This window comes from Gobio gobio (assembly GCF_949357685.1).
Source record: "Gobio gobio genome assembly, chromosome: 1".
NCBI lineage: Eukaryota > Metazoa > Chordata > Actinopteri > Cypriniformes > Gobionidae > Gobio > Gobio gobio.
In genome coordinates this window covers 25,617,012-25,631,475 of record NC_137097.1, presented here as the reverse complement: position 1 = coordinate 25,631,475, position 14,464 = coordinate 25,617,012, and the positions used below count along the sequence as shown (strand labels likewise).

The 14,464-nt window shown below is 37.8% G+C and overlaps 1 protein-coding gene across 1 annotated transcript in view; it reads right to left on the bottom strand.

Moving 5' to 3' along the window:
- Window positions 1-10,029, bottom strand: part of LOC307123219 (uncharacterized protein) — a 302,474-nt gene extending 292,445 nt beyond the window's left edge. The window contains exon 1 of the mRNA XM_079811673.1: window positions 10,005-10,029. The gene's annotated coding sequence lies outside the window, so the exon portion shown is untranslated. The remainder of the gene's footprint in view (window positions 1-10,004) is intronic.
- Between the last annotated feature and the right edge of the window lie 4,435 nt (window positions 10,030-14,464).

Below are 14,464 nucleotides of genomic sequence, written 5' to 3'. Positions count from 1 at the left end.
TGTTCTCATTTTATATTGTTTAATTTGTATATTTATTCTTTTCCTTTTTATGTTCACTGTGTATTTTATTCCTTTACATCTGTCTTTTAAATGCATTTTGTTAATTTTTTTTCCCTTTTTGTTTCTTTACCAATTCAATTTAACGTATATTTATGTTCTTTGGACTGTTTATATTTTTACATTTGTTCCTTTACATTTTCATCCCTTTTAAATACATTTAGTTCACTTGTTTTTGTTTCACCATTGTTTTAATGTTCGTTTATAATGCTGTTAAGAATGTTTTTTTTTTTTTTTTTATATATATATACCTTTTTAATAAATATTTCAGACTTTCTCAAATTGTTTTGTGTGTATTTTTCTTTTGGGAGGGAGAGGGGATTATTTTTTATATATATATATTATATATTAATTAGCAAAATCTGCATAGCTGGCCTATAACCAATCAAGTCCCTATGCTACAAAACCTAGCCCACCCTTAGCCTTAGAAGTAACCAATAAAGTCACTTGACTGGGTTTTCAATGCGTCCTGTCCTCCAATAGCAGTCTGGGTTTTGGGAGTGGTTTTAAAAAAAACAACCAATCCAGTTTGAGATGAAGGACCAATAGGGGGTGGAAGGCAAAGCTGTTTAGAGGTGTGAAAATGTCTCCTGGGAAAAACTTGATGGGATTATTTGCCATGGCAACAAATGGCTGTAGCATGGGAGTATACGGCCACAACATACATCCGATTTGGTACCATTTCGGATGAATACGGACATATACGGATCCATGGAATTTGACCTATCCGGCCAGTATACTCCTGGATTCTTCCGAATTTCAGCAGTGTATACAGGAGTATCCTGGTCCGGATACACCTTTTTTCATGCAGTGTGTGCTTTCTTTTGTTTTAGCAGTTCACACTCAAGGCAGCCTCGAATGGCTGCACTGACCGTGGCTCTTTCTTGCAAGAAAAATAAATCTTTATAAAGACAATTGGATTATGGTTTGTCTCTTATTAGTGATGTCAATGAATTCATTTTTGTCATAACAATGCCTAACAATTAACTTGTCCATATCTTTTCATTTAATTGGAAAATTCATGTATACAACAATATCTCTATATTTTGATGTTTTAATTAAGTAATGATTTATAAAAAAGAAAACTAAAACTAGAGTGAAATAAATGTTAAAAGCAGGAATAAGAGCTGCAAACTGCATCTCTTGTTAAAACTCGCTCGCTCTTGTACACCAGCCTCTTTCCTCATTGGATTTTGTAAAATTGGAAATTTTTCCTCATTGGAAATTGTATTTTAGTTGTCAGTATATGCCTTAGGGTTACTGCATTAATGATAGACACCAGTACAGTAGGTATTTGATATATTGGCAGTAAAACACCCACCTTTATCGTATGCATTGTGCTTGATTTAAAATAAAAGGTGCTTTAAAAAGTCCTTGAATCTGGTGTTCGTGAAAGAGTGGGAACTAGGGATGGGCATTTTTGTCAATTTCTCATTTCGATCATCGCTATGTTTCAAAAACGAGTACTCGAGTACTCGGGGGCGGGGCATGTCCGTCATTGAGATAATGAAAACTGTTATGAAAAAGGTTGTGACAAATACAAACGTGACATGAAAACAGGTATATGAAAACATGAACATATAAAACAAAAAATAACTGCTAGATTATGATGCATAAATGTCTTTGAAAAAGAAACATCTTTATAAAATGACTGTCTCAAATAACCAAGTCAGTAATATCGAGCATTGCCTTTGAGCTGAAACTGTGAAATAACACCACCCTGCAGAGCTTGCTAGCTGGTTAATTAACTCAACCAAACGCACCATATATCAATATTAATATGAAGATTATTATGAACCTATTACGACATAAATCAACACAAAAGGACGTGAATGCGCACGTGAACTTCAGCATGCTAGATTTTACAGGCGAAGGGTTTGAAACAGAACATTTTGAATGCGCGCTTCCCTTAACAACGCTGATACACTGACAAAGAAAGCACAGAGAAACAACATTTTATTAAAATCCTGTTCTCATTATAATGCTTTGACAGATTGACTCTGCACATCATGCACTTAATTTTATTATTCATGATCGAAGCGTTTACAGACATCACTGCGCGTTTTCGAACTCATAACGAAAAACAACTTTAAATAAACTAGGTCTACTGTTAAAAAATACGAGAACAGTATAGCACTGCTGCATTACTAATATCAATGATTCTGAGAAAGAAATAGCCTATCTAAAAAGAAGTTGACTGTCTCTAAACCATCATGTCGAGCATGAAATATGCGTTTGAGCTGAAACTGAAGAGAATGAACAACAGCCGGTATAACGGCAGCGCTTTGCTAGCTTATTAAGCTCAACCAAACGCTTCTTATATTAGATTAACCAGATAGACAACATAAAAGTAATCTTACAACGTGCATCTGCAGAAAAGGACGCGAATGCGCACATGAACTTCACGCGCTTCTTGCTAGTTTCTCTGTGGATCAGCTGATACACGGGGAACTAAGCACAGATCATTTACAGCATTCTAATTTCCATCGTGTTCTCATTATAATGCTATAGGCTATGACAGATTGGCGCTGCACATCTTGCACTAACCATTCAATGATCACAGTGATTCCAGACATCACTGCAGTGCACGCCTCAGTTTCACTTTATTTCGCCGCGGTCTGGACTCTAGAGGCGTGCTGTATAACGCTAACCAATCAGACCTCCGGTACCGCGCAAAACGGCGCAATAACCAATAAAAAAGAGACATATTTTTTTTCAGGGCGATCATCGTTCTCATGATCGATGATCGCTGTCACGTTCGAGTACTCGATTACTCGACCACTGTTGCCCACCCCTATGTAAACTGGACTATTTACATGGTGCATATCATCCCCAACTTGGTGGTTGCTCAAAACTTTAATCAATGTGAATAAGAACTATATTGTTTGTTTGATGCTAATCATATAATAAAAAGAAAGGCTGATTGTTAAAGTATTACCGTGTTATTTTCTTGTGGTTTCGTTTTGCTTTCTGATTGTTATTCGTCGCTGTCCATCTGTGATTGTGAGACAGTGAACACCTGGGCTGGATAGGCTGTGGGTATTTAAATGCCTGTTCACTAACCAGTGAGGGTGTGTGTTTTTTTTTTTTCGTGATTTGTTGTTCTTTTCTTGTGTTTCGCATGAATGGGCTCATGGGCAGGTGCCCTTGGATTTGAGATCCTTGTTTGTCCCATCTCCCTCGTGGCCATGATTGGATTAGTCTTTTTTTGAATGTCTGCTTTATTCTTTCATTTCATTACGTTTCCCCTAGAGCCTTGTAATAAATATTTATTTTTTCAACATGGTCATAACAGGCAAAGGTCGGGGCAGGCCGCACACATTAGGGATGGCTGACGTGAGACTGACGTTTTGGCGCTTTGTCGAGATCCCGAAGCGCAGATGTTTCGGAACACTGCTCCAAACTGTGACGTGACTATGGCTAAATGAAGCTTCAAGTGTTTCATCAGGTGGCGCCTGTCGAAACTGCGTTGATTGAAAGGGGCGGGAACAAACCACACAGTCACATCTGTATGAACCTAATTCCCCACAGTTTAAAAGAATAGACTCCATCTTCTTAATCCATCTTCACCTCGTGTGTTTTTGTGAGAGGAGAGAGATTTTGTGATAGCAGTGATTTTTCCTCATTTGTATGTACTTGCTAAAAAATATTTGTGCATGCCAGCAACAAGTGTCCCTTGAGAGAATTTTTTTTTCGAAGGCTGGAGAAATTATATGTAAACAAGTCCTTCAACAGCAGAGCAAATAATATTTTTGATTAAAAATGTTATGTAACAAATGTGACACATTGCGGCTTTATTTATTTTATTAATGTAAATTTTTCACGAGCAAAAAAACCCTATGATTATTAACAATGAGGAGGCTATTTTTTTTTACATGGATCATTGTCAAGGTTATTTCAGAGCAACACATGCAAGTGACCACTAGGTGTCACCATAGAGATGGGTGTCGGATTGATTTGAAGCTTTGAAACAGTAGCTGTGTCCCAAAGTGAAGGGCGCGCACTTCGAAGGCCACATTTGAAGTGCGATTGCGTCATAGCGGCACTACGAAGGGTGTCCCAATGTGAAGGCTGCACCTCTGAAGGCCGCATTTGAAGTGCGATTGCGTCACAGCGGCACTACGAAGGCTGTCCCAATGTGGAAGCTGCACCTCTGAAGGCCGCATTTGAAGTGCGATTGCGTCACAGCGGCACTATGAAGGCTGTCCCAATGTGGAAGCTGCACCTCTGAAGGCCGCATTTGAAGTGCGATTGCGTCACAGCGGTGCGACGAAGGCTGCCGCAAGTCGAAAGCGACTTCAAAATGCGCCCTCCGTTTCTCAGGCAAAGGAAGGGTACAGCAGATGCAACCTTCCCACAACTTCGCAGCCTACCCTATCCCAGAATTCATAGCACACTGGTGACTACAGGATTTGACTGGTCCGCATTCCCGCGGCACTCGATCAGATTTCTTGCGGCGCGGGATTAAATTTCCCAGTGAAAGACGGTAGCGGTCGGCAAGTCTGGATACTATTGAACACAACAGCGCAACCGCTTGAACTTGGAAGTAAACTAAACGTTTAGTGCATTCGCACAGTCCCCAGTTCCCTGCCCTGAGCAACCTGGCAAAACTTTAATTTCCCAATTTTAACTTGCATAAATGTTATTTATTTCTCAACCATTCTCTCAAGAAGAGGAATCAGTCCATTTTCTCCCTTTTCGCTCTTTCTTTATTTTTTATTTTATTTTTTATGCACTTTCTTTAAATAGCCTACAAATTAGATCTGCGCGGGGCTGTTTTTTCGTCCCACTCCCGCTATATGATCTATTGCACCACACCCTTCCGCTCTTAGACTTTTTAAGACCCAGCGGGAACCCTGACAGAGCCACTGACACTTTGCACAGTTATATTTCATTCTCCATTCTCTTTCTTTAATGTGAAATGCTGTTTGAATTTCCAAGATAGAAACGTGTTCTTGCCCTGGCTCTGTTGTTCTCTGTTGTCTACCTCTAGCTCCCACTGCTCCTCTTCAGACTCCATTGTGCCTGATCAAGCAAACCGCGCGTTTTCATGGGGCGTTCTGGGAAATGCATGGAGTTGTCTTAATTTATTTAGAGAGTGAATAAACTTGTGAAACCAAGAAGTATCGTAATGTAATCCATTGATTTCAACAATGTAACTATTCTAAATACCAACTATTTAAACTGTAACAGAATACAGTTACTCATAATTTGTATTCTGAATAAGTAACGCTGGTACATGTATTCCATTACTCCCCAACACTGGCAACAGAACCAACACACAACAAGACGTAGTGAATGAGACATATCAGACAGTTTTTTCAACTCCAGTTCTCCAGTTTATTTTATAAATAATCCACAATACCCCCAACCAAACTAGCAAAATACGGTTTGTTTTTGCCAATGGATTAATTTTCACTATTTTGAAATGTTTTAGAATTGCTTGCTGAAGTCACATGTAAAGCATGTTTAGCATCAATGAGCTGCAACTTTAATTTTCTGTATGTTTATTTAAATTATATTTAGCAAACACCCAATAACACCTCAACACCCAATTTAATTTTTATGCAAAACGCCCACTAGAAGACAAAAAAGATTGCTCCTAAGGGAGTGACATCATCACCTTTAAAAAGATCACATGAGCTTTTGGGAATTCAGGGGAGAAATTCTGACATGAAGATGCTGAGCTAGAAGTCTTCGAAGAACCCCGAAGTTTGTGCCAGTCTGTGGCCTTGCCTCTAAAATCATAAGACCCACATTAACCCAATTAACTCTGAAGATCAACTGAAGCCTCAAGAACTTGTATTAGGACCTCTTTCACAACTTGAGACATGCATGTAATAAGACTTGCTTTTATTATTTGATGCATTGTCACCTACCTCTTTTCACAAAGGTGTTAGAAACTGGTGGGGGTTTTTTTCAGTTTTTGGTTTGCTGAATATCAAATACTGTCATAACGTTATGCTTTTATTTTTTTTTTACTTTTATATTTCTTCTATTTTATCTTTACTGCTTCAGTTTGCATCAAACTTTAGGTTGAGTCCCCAATCATGCTGATCACAGCTACAGTATGTCTGCCTGATTTTCTGACATCTCAGCTTGGATGAAGGGCGTCATGTCAAACTCAACCTTGTGAAGATGGAGATCCTCGTAATCCCTGCAAAACCAGCTCTACTGGTCAGTTGAACAACATCAGTGCCCAGTTGTTCCAGAGGCCAGTTATAAATACTGATTAGACTCGTCGTAAAAGTTACATCTAAAGCCGCGTTTCCACCGCAGGAACTTTCCCCAGGAACTAGGAACTTTGGGGTGATACTCGGTGTGTTTCGACCACAGGAACCAGGGTCTAAATGAAGTTCCGGGTAAATATTTCCCCCTCCAAACGGCCCTGCTCCCGGGGTAGTACTTTTTCAAAGTTCGGGAACTTTCGGGGGTGGGACTTGGGCGCTGAACATGCTGATTGGTTGAAATCACACAGCATTTTATTTTAACCAGCATTTTTAAAAAGTCTTTTGCGAGGTTCGTTCGTTCTGCGTTCAGTAAATATCAGTCTTGCTCTTTCTGTCCGATGGCGCGCGTTCGTCTCAGCCATCACGGTCAATGTCCGTAATAGCTGACAATAACATACACTTTAGTATCAGTGTCTCTTTTCCGCAGTTTTGTTAATGACCTCTTTATTAAACTAATACATAACTCCCAAAAGCAGTGCTGCTTGCATCTCCTTGTTATTGTTGCAGACAGAATCGCGCAAAAATGATTACTGTCTGTCACTGACTGGGAGGAGCAGCCGCGCACAGTCCCTGGACTAATTTGCCTAATCTTCACGGTACTTTAGACCGCAGTGGAAACGCAGACAGTAGCAGGTCTGGGGGGAAAAAAGTTCCTGTAAAAAAAGTTCCTGGTACAAATTGTTCCGGGTAATTTCAGTGGAAACGCGGCTTAATTTGGTTTACACCATCTCACTCAACTGGCTCTCAGTTACAGCCAGAATTAAATGTAAGATTTAGCCGCTGGCTTTCAGAACTGCCACTGGATCACACCCCCAGAACTCATTTCACTTCTAAAAATATATGTTCTACACCTCAGCTCTGTGACCTCTATTGGATAAAAACTTCTACTAAATGAATGAAATATAAATGCTAATAATGAACCATTGCTATGCACACTAGAGATACGCGGATCAGCTCTAACATCACCCGAATCCGCTGCTAAAATCATCCATCCGCTCCTGAATCTAAATCAGATTTTGTATGATTAGGGCATCCACACCGATCGCCAAACAATTATTCAAATTTGCGATGATATGGTAACATATAACTCAGAAGTAGGCTGATTTTAATGAACATGTATTTAAAGCAAATGTTCCTTTTCTTCAAAAGTTTTGCTTCGATGGCGAACGGACATTTCTTTATATCTAAATTAATCCAATCACAGTCAATGTCAGGCATCATTCCTATTAGATTTTTCTTTTTCAAAAACACTGATGATACATTAATAATGACAGTATGAAATTATAAAACTGCTATGTTATCTTTATGGCGGGCTTACAACCTCCCACCTCAGCCTCTAAATGACAGAAATGCCCATTCCTAAAATAGTTGACTGAGGCCCTGTCCACACGAACACGGGTATTTCCAAAACCGCAGCTCTTTCTACGCGCTTTGGCTGTTCGTCCACACGCAAACGCAGTATCCGGTTACTGAAACCAGACTTTTTTGAAAACTCCGGCCAGGGTGAAGTTTTTTAGAAACTCCGATTACAGCGTTGTCGTGTAGACGGTGAAACCGGAGATTTCGGCTTGTTAAGTCGAAATGTACGCCGTTCTCGCCTTTGTTTGACGTCAGTTTGTGCGCCGTTATCGCTTTTGTACATGAGTGGAGTCTATGCAATGGCGGCCGTACCTTTTAATAACTCTGCTAACAGCGCTTATCACATGTATACAGATACATGCGCAGTTATCTCATTGTATTGCAGAACAGAGGCGCCAGAATACAAAAATACAACATAGGAAGGCAAGTGTGTGAAGCTTCAGTCCACTTGAGCCCTGCCCCTGTGTATACAGTTATCTGTCACTGATTTCAAAGTAAACTTGCAGAAGGGTTTCACTGAGCCCATGGCATCCCTCAGTGCATCGGTGCCATGGATGGGACCCATGTGGAAATCAAGCAGCCAATCATAGCGCGGTTTTGCGTTTTCATGTGGACGGAGATTGTTTTTTAAAACGGAGGAGGAAAAACTCTGGTTATAAAAATACCCGTGTACATGTGGACTAGGCCTAAATGTTTCCCTCTCATGGCCACATGGTGCCATCTTTAATATTAATGTTATTTTAATGTTTGCAACTGATTGCATTTGTTAATTTAAAATAAAACTTGGTGAAATTATTTCAGTTTGTATCAGTATTTTTGAACAATTACAGCCCAATTTAACCTCAAAAACATGAATATACTGATAACCAGGAAAATTTGTCCCACTATAAACACTGTTTCATGTCTATCCACAATTCACTCGTGTCTTTTGATTCCTGATCTGCAGCCGTACCACAAATGACAAGGTCAATATTTCCACAAATTTAATTAAATACTAGCGGTTCGATCTCCCACGTGCAGGACTCAGTGTTTTACTTCAAATGTTTAATCACTTCCCTCGCTAACTTTCCTCCAGATTACACACATAATCTCCAAATCAATGCCCATTTCAATCTCCAATGACATTGAGGAATATGAACTAAATCTTCTATAGTACAACATGTCAGCTAATCAGAGAGCGCTTCTGAGGATGAGAAATAATCCCTTATAGACAACAAATGTAAAGCTGATCAGTCACATTTCATGCTTTGCTTTATGCAAAACAGATTTTGTTAGATAATGTTATCTAGTGTAATTAAGTGACATAAAATAATGGTTGTCAAATCAGAAGTAGATTTTGGGTTTAATGTCACACAAGTAATTATAAAAGGCTATCACAGTATTACATTTCCTGATTTAATGTGTCGTTATAACGAAAGGAAGTTGGATCTTCACAGGTTCACTTGAAGCAGCATTAGTGTTTGTCTGGTCATGTGATGTCCACATGAGGCGACTTGCTTCATGTTAAATAATGACACTTATATGACATTCTTCAAAAATCTAATTCAATTTTGTAGAGCTGGACATTTTAATAAGGATCAAATGACTGAGTTCAGCTTTGAGAATGAAACCAACCTGTTTGTTCCTCAGTCTCTTCATCTTTCACTCTGAATGTTTCTTCAATCTTCACGTCTTCACTCTCCTCTTTAATAAACGCCATCTTTATATCTTCTCTCTCCTCTTTCTCTGTTTGTTCCTCAGTTTCTTCATATTTCGCTCTGAATGTTTCTTCAATCTTGACATCTTCTCTCTCCTCTTTAATAAACGCCATCTTTATGTAGACGTGGATCTCAGTCACTTCTCCAGGAGTTTTTATGTGTGTTTGAAAACTCTGTCCTGTTTAAGAGGAGAATAATTAACAGAAACAGATCCACACAAAATCTCTTGAGTGTGTCTCAATCAGCTCTAGTTCAGTTAATGGACCTAAATTACCTTAGTAGACAAAAACACTCAAAACTAACACAACAAATTAATTAAATAATTCAAATTATACAGACCCTTAATATATAAGTTTAGCTATTTAATGATTTGTAGAAATCGAGATGGAAACTGAGTGCTTCGAATCACTTGTTGTGAATCAATCGGTTCAATTGATTCGAAGAGTCTAAAGCTCCGGTTCTCTCGTCACTCGCCAGAGACTGAACTCATGTTTGAACCATAGACTGTAAAAACAGGTTGGTTTCATTGTCAAAGCTGAACTTCTGTTACTTCACTTACACAACGCTGATCAATTTTAGATAAACTAATGCAGTGTTACATCTAATAATAAATAATTCATTCTGCGTCGCTATAAACACTTTAAACGCTTAAAACACAAACCTTTCTTCAGCCGAATCACAACAGATGCAGGAGCGTGGCGCGGCCTTATGACGTCACACACAAGACCAAAATAAAAGTCCTGTTCAATGCTGAGTCTAAAATCACAAAAGTGCACAGAAATTTACATAAAAAAATATATATATATTAATACAAATAAGAAAAGATGGCAAAATTCAGACAAAATACATTTATTAACACAATGGTAAGTTAATAATACAGTTCACATTGAGAGATAAAAAAAAGTTGAATTACTCTAAATCAAGACACAGTAACAGTACCCAACTTTAAGTTTTACTGTTTGTATATATACAGTATAGAAAACACATTAAAAATTGTGTATAAATGTTGGGTCGAGGAAAAGGCGAGTCACTGTAAAAAATAAATGTAATTTTACAGTTATGTATTTTTTCTACAGAATTTTCCCGTTTTGCCATTATACAATTAAATACCTGTTGTTTTACAGATATTTGCTGTAATTAAAATTTTGATTATTAAATTTACAGGGAATTGCTTGTATTTTGGTTTTACATAACATTTTGATTAATATTTGACAGAATTTTTCTGTAAAAATAGAAAAAAAGGAAACAAATGTATAACTACAGAAATCAGCAGTCATTCAACATGTTTTTCTTATCATTTAAGATAATGTGACTATACATTTATGTATTGTTTATTTTACTAATCTTTTAACCTTGTCTTGCAAAAAGATGCTCAATTTGATAATTGACTAATTCTCTCCTAAATTTCCTAACCCCATCTATTATGCATGTACATTTTATGGTTTTCCAAATCGAGTTGCAAATGCGCAGGTTTGCGTGTGTGCGTGTGTGGGGCCTGGTAAACCCTAAATCATGGAGACAAAATGTCCCCACATAGATGGCAAAATATTTTGGTCCCCATGAGGAAAACATCTTATAAATCATACACAATGATGTTTTTTGAAAATGTAAAAATGCAGAATGTTTGCTGTGATGGGTAGGTTTAGGGGTAGGGGTAGTGTAAGGGGATAAAATATACAGTTTATACAGTATAAAAACCATTATGTCTATGGAAAGTCCACATAAAACATGAAAACCCAACGTTTGTGTGTGTGCGCGCATTTGCCACCGGTTACTTTTCCGTTAGTTACGCCCACAACAGTTTGCGGAGCCTAGAGGTACTGTAGTGATGGCAGGCCGGGTGAATTTATTTAGGCTATGCTCGTGAAGTGGATCGTGAGATTAACTGCGGTGTAAAGCAATCTTAAAGGATTAGTTCACTTTCAAATAAACTTTTGCTTATAATTTACTCACCCTCTTGTCATCCAAGATATCCATGTCTTTCTGTCTTCAGTCAAAAAGAAATGAATATTTTTGATGAAAAGATTTCAGGATATTTCTCCATAAAATGGAAGTCAATAGACTCCATACGGTTCAAGGTCCAAATGAGAGGTTCAGTACTAGTGATGCACCGATCATGATTTTACATGGCCGATTCCGATACCGATTTTTTTCAAGAAAACTGGCCGATTCCGATACAGATTTCCGTTTTTTTTTTTTTTTTTAACACAATAAAAGAATGAAAGTATACATGAACAAGATGTTTATTTGGTATTTAACAGGCTAAATTGGCTTTTGGCTAATGAAAACAAGTCCGCAATCTGAAATTAACAAGAAATTTAATTGGAAATTAAAGGCTGAAAGGTGAAATTAAAGGCACTTTATATAAATAAAAGTTTTTTAAACTGCATATTCTGCAATCCAAACAAAGATGTTACTTAAATCAGCATTTGTTTTTAAATTCAGTGTAAAGAAAAAAAGGCTTTACCAGTGAAATTAAATAAAACCAAAGTATATAATTGTTCCAAAATGTTAAATCAAATAATGTTTAGTGCAACGGAAAAAAACTAAGATGCTACAGCAGGTGCTTTTTAAATCAAATTAAGTCAATGTAATTAAGGTAAAATAAAAGGTAACACTTTAGAATAATGGTCATTAGTTAACATTAGTTAATGTATTAACTAACATGAACTAACCATGAGCAGTACATTTGTTACTGTATTTGTTCATCTTTATTAACGTTAGTTAATATAAATACAGCTGTTCATGGTTTGTTCATGTTAGTTCACAGTGCATTAACTAATGTTAACGAGATTTTAATAATGCATTAGTAAATGTTGAAATTAACATTAACAAAATTAACAAACGCTTTATAAGTGCAGTTCATTATTAGTTAATGTTAACTAATTTAGTTAACCAATATTAACTAATGACCATTATTCTAAAGTGTTACCAAATAAAAATGATCATCCTATAGCAGGGTTTTTCCTGGGTCAAAAATGGTCTTCGGTGGTGGCTGACAGACATTGTCATCCACACACACAGTAAAGAACTCTACCTACGTGATCTGTGAGCGCAACACTGACAATACATGTAAAATAAATGCAAAGAAACTTTTGTCATTTTTGCTTATCTTATTTTGACATCTGATATTATGCATGATCTCTACCTTGATGTTTGTTTCTTTTGATCCTAATTGTTTACACTATTTAATGATAATTGTTTTGGTATAATCATATCAATATTAAAAAGTAGCATAAAAAATTTATAAATAGCCTAATTTTCTACCATATACAATTTAGTAAAATTATCAGCTAGCCAACAACTTTGTTCTGGTCTCACCTAACTCCAGTCTACACTAAATTATATTTCACTACACATTGTCAACATAAATAAGCTGAATGACTGTGGATGATTAAACTAATTATTACTATTCACTCTTGCTGAATTGGGTAAGCACACTTGTGTTCTCATTTCAGAGGAGTTCTGAGTAAATTAATAAACTGGTTCGTTAGTTCAAGTGTTGGACGGATCAGTTGTTCTAACCAGTCGTTAAAATGATTCGGTTCAAATGAGTCATTGGTTCGCAAATCAGACATTAGCAGACGCGTTGTGTGTGCAGATGAAGCTGAGCTGAACAAACGCTCACTATCTGCACTTGTGCAGGGCGCGGAGAGGTAGGCTCGCACAGGAAAGCGGCTCTTCCTCAGTTCTCCAGGTTCCGTTTGTAACACACAAGTGACATGTTCGCGAATGATTGCAATATAGGCGTATGTGCACGCGGGCGCTCTTCCGGATAAATCGGCAGAAAAATACAAAGAAAACCGGCCGGTTGCCAATCGCGCGCTAGAAGCAAAAACCAGCCGGTTCCGGTTTTTGGCCGGTCAACCGGTGCATCCCTATTCAGTACAGCTTCAAAAGGGCTTTCAACCACATCAAACGGTACCAGACGATCAATAAGGGTCTTATCTAGCGAAACGATCTGTCTTTTTTTTTTTTAATAAATAAAGTTTAAGTTTTATAAGCACAAATGTTCGCCTTGCTCTGTTCAGTGATGCGTGCTCGTGACGTCACGTAAAACGCAAATACGTTGAAAAGGTCACGCTAGACGCAGGCGGAAGTACCGAGTCAGTGTTTACAAATGAGCGGAAGGAGGACCGTATCCACATATTCAAACGTCTTTGCGCCTGCGTCTAGAGTGACCTTTTCAACGTAATTGCGTTTTACGTGACGTCACGACAGTGAAGCATGGTGGCGCAAGCATCATGATATGGGAATGTTTCTCATACTATGGTGTTGGGCCTATTTATTGCATTCCAAGGATCATGGATCAGTACATCAAAATACTTAAAGAAGTCATGTTGCCTTATGCCGAAGAGGAAATGCCCTTGAAATGGGTGTTTCAACAAGACAATGACCCCAAACACACCAGTAAGCGAGCAGCATCTTGGTTCCACACAAGATTAACGTTATGGAGTGGCCAGCCCATTAGAAAACTTGGTGACATCAAAAATGCTGTTTCTGAGGCAAAACCAAGAAATGCAGTGGAATTTTGGTATGTAGTGCAATCGCCCTGGGCTGGAATACCTGTTCACAGATGCCAGAAGTTGGTCGACTCCATGCAATACAGATGTGAAGCAGTTCCCAGAAACCGTGGTTATACGACTAAATATTAGTCCAGTGATTGACAAGAAAGCTAAATCTTTAAGCATTTTTCAGTTTATACAGTAAATGTTTGACTTGTAAAGAAAAATACAGACACTGCTATGACAGGGAACTGGTTAGAGATAAAAGGAAGGAATCCAGGAGTCAAATAAAGAAAGCTAAACTAGCATATAAGGATAAGATGGATAAGATTGAAAATAGGTTATATACAGGCAATGCTAAGAAGGCATGGGAGTGGCTTAATAGTATTATGGGAAGAGAGAAGAAGAAATAGGTGTGTTCTTTACAAGATCTACTACTGAATGTGAGAGAATATGTCTTAATATTCCGGCATATGAACCTATTAAGCTTAAAGAGTATGAATGTTTTTAGGACATCACTGGGCAGGATGAGAAAAACAAATATTTTTTCTCATCATTTTTTCAATTAACGTGTTCCTCAAGGGTTCCTTTTTGAGTGAAACTCTTTCCACACTGT